Raw genomic sequence first — 3145 nt, 5'->3', positions numbered from 1 at the left:
CCTTCCTGAGTGTACGTTAGCAGCTGCTGTGAATGCTAGAAACGAAATAGTACATCTCCTGGAAGGGGTGCTCCTTAGCTGAGCCCCAGTGGATGAGAGCAGCTGACCTTGGAAGAGTGAGTAGGGGGCGGGAGGGGACTGCCTTTCAGATGTGGGGAATTGTGGGTGCAGAGGCGAGGCCGACAGATAGGGACTCTCGAAGCGTTTTCTAGGAACTGTTCAGAAGCACTCAGACCACCCTGGTGGAGTGGGGGAGAAGGAGAATGGTCCAATGTGAGCCTGAAGAGGTCAGCAGGTCTCGGTCAGCTGGGGCCTAGGAGCCCATGGTGTGGCTCATGGCATGGCGCGGCCCCATTGTGCCACAGTGGGTAGGAGGGGTGTCCACAGATCAGGAAGGGAAACGTGAAGGGACCTGGGGGTCACTGGGCTCCTCCTTTGGATAGTGTGGGCTGGTTAGAGAATCCCAACCCCCATTCTCTGGCCCCACATGTCCTTTGTCCCCCTCAGGGTTCCACTTGGGTAGGCTCACACTTTACCTCAGGCAGGGGTTTGCCATCAAGTTGCCAGATGCTTTTGGAAAGCCGGTTGATTTCTGGGAGCGGACCATTTTCCTGCCAAGCCTGTCATTCATGCGATCCACAAATATTATGGGCTCTTACTGTGACAGGCTCTATTCCAGGCACTGGAAATGCTGGGGTGCACAGACGAGCCAAGGCCACGTTTCCATGGGCTTACATTCTAGTGAGGGAGAGACAAGACTCAAATGTACAGTATGAGTACCCCATGGTGTAAGCGCTATAAAGAAGAACAAAGGGCCGGGCGCGGTGGCTCACGCCTGTAATCCTAGCTCTCTGGGAGGCCGAGGCGGGCGGATTGTTCGAGCTCAGGAGTTCGAAACCAGCCTGAGCAAGAGCGAGACCCCGTCTCTACTAAAAATAGAAAGAAATTAATTGGACAACTAAAAATATATACAAAAAAAAACTAGCCGGGCATGGTGGCGCATGCCTGTAGTCCCAGCTACTCGAGAGGCTGAGGCAGGAGGATCGCTTGAGCCCAGGAGTTTGAGGTTGCTGTGAGCTAGGCTGACGCCACGGCACTCTACTCCGGGAAACAGAGTGAGACTCTGTCTCAAAAAGAAAACAAAAAAACACATCTATTCTCTTCCCCATGTTCTCCAGGTTTTTGTTAGGCTTCACACTATCTTTTTCAAGTTTAGATTATCTGGGTTCTGATACTAGCAGGGTTTTGAGGAAAGCATGTCAAGTTCAGCGCGCCCTAACCTTCCGCCTAGCCTGCAGGCTGATTTTCGAGCCACACGGCAGAGCAGGGCGACCTCTAAGGTCGCATCGCGGCTTCGCCTTCTGCCGACGGATGCGCAAAACTTGCGCGCGCAGCGGGACTACATCTCCCAAGAGGCTTTGCGCCTCCCAGGGTTGGGGGAAGCCTTTAGTAGCAGAGGACTACATTACCCAGTGACATCTTGGGGGCGGTGTTGGCTGGACTTTAAAGCGTACAACCATTGGTCCAGCCCCTGTCGGGAGCTGCGCAATGATTGGCCCAGGAGCCCGTCAGTTTCTGCCGAGAACAGTTGAGTTTTGGGTTGGACTGAGCAAGGAGGGAGCGAGAGCTGAGAGCGGGGATCCGGGCCGCACCGGCCGAACCAGGTGAGTGATCTCTACCTTCTCCCTTCTCGCGGTCCTTTCGGGGACCTGCACCCTTGCTCTCCGGGGCGGGCCCGGAGGAGCACACAGGCGCAGGTACTCATGTGGGGGAGGGGACTCTACTCACACGTGTCACACCTAACCTGAGAAGCATCTTTTGGGACGCCAGAGGCAAAACCCCGCGCACAGCCCTGGGCACCTGAACTCTCGGGCGTCTTCTCAGACTTGGGGAGAAAAAACACACCCTGAGGCACACCTAGACTCTTGTGTACCCACGCGGGGACGTCTCCAGAGCCACTCAACTGAACCCTTGGGCACATGGGCACCCACTCACTGCGGGGCACTTATGTACCCCAACACCGGGAAGAGCCTGATAAGCCTCCAGTCTCCTCCTGAAACTGAGCCAGGACACCTGCCATGGAGCTTGCTTCTTCCCTCCCAGATGGGCAGGAAACTGACACTGCTCAGTGTGACCCGATGTTCCCTGGGTAACGGCTGCCCCTTGTTTAATGGCTTCTCACAGGTGCCTATAGAGGAGTTCCAGGGTGGGTGAGAGAAAAAAAGAATCCATGCTGGGTGGCGTGGAGGTTGTCACTGTGTAGGCAATGCCCTCCCTGTTACTACAAATATTCAAGAACTAGTGTTAATCCTGAAGTCTCTTCTAAAATCATTTTATGTTTAGTTTTAGTTTAGCTTTTCTTTTTCTTTTTTTGGCATAACAAATTCAAACAATACAAAATTACAGAAAGAGAGAGATCCATCTATCTCCCTTCTCCCCTTCCCAACCCTTTTCCCAGTGGTAACTTACCAACTACCTGTTGGTGTGTGTGTGTTGTTACAGACTTTTTCCTATGCTGTATACAACTGTATGGAGCATATGTAGGTTTTGCTGTTTTTCTTGTACAAAAATGGGATTATACTAGACATACTGTTCTGAAACCTGCTTTTTTTGTTTGTTTTGATCTATTATAGGCGTCTTTCCAAGTAAGTGTATAGAACTCGGGCTGGTTCTTTGTAATGGCTGCGCGGTATTCCACTGCATGGATGTCATGTAGTATATTATTTACCTAGCCCTCTGTCGATGAGCATTTGTGTTATATCCAGTTCTATGAACAATGATGCAATGCACAACATTTCACACACCTATCCTAGTGTTTCTCCAGATCCGTGGTTCTCAACCAGGAGCAGTGTTGTCCCTCAGGGGGTATTTGGCAATGTTTGGATGCATTTTTGATTGTCACAATAGGAATGTGGTGGTAGAGACCAGGGGTGCTGTTAAATATCCTATAATGCACAGTTCATCTCCCCAACAAAAGAATTAATCTTCATTCTAAAATGTCCAGCCCGGTGGTGCTCCCCTGTAGTCCCAGTTACTGGGGAGCCTGAGGCGGAAGGATTGCTTGAGCCCAGGAGTTTGAGGCTGTAAAGACACTGGTGCACTCCAGCCTGGGCAACATAGCGAGACCCTGGCACATGCATGAGTG

General features: G+C 51.7%; 1 protein-coding gene across 1 annotated transcript in view; it reads left to right on the top strand.

Annotated features, from left to right (window-relative positions):
- The first annotated feature begins 1585 nt into the window (after positions 1–1585).
- Positions 1586–3145, top strand: part of SLC25A19 (solute carrier family 25 (mitochondrial thiamine pyrophosphate carrier), member 19) — a 12552-nt gene continuing 10992 nt past the window's right edge. The window contains exon 1 of the mRNA XM_012662302.1: positions 1586–1664. The gene's annotated coding sequence lies outside the window, so the exon portion shown is untranslated. The remainder of the gene's footprint in view (positions 1665–3145) is intronic.

Source organism: Propithecus coquereli, unplaced genomic scaffold (genome assembly GCF_000956105.1).
Source record: "Propithecus coquereli isolate 6110/MARCELLA unplaced genomic scaffold, Pcoq_1.0 Scaffold76, whole genome shotgun sequence".
NCBI lineage: Eukaryota > Metazoa > Chordata > Mammalia > Primates > Indriidae > Propithecus > Propithecus coquereli.
This window is presented reverse-complemented; position numbering and strand designations above follow the sequence as displayed.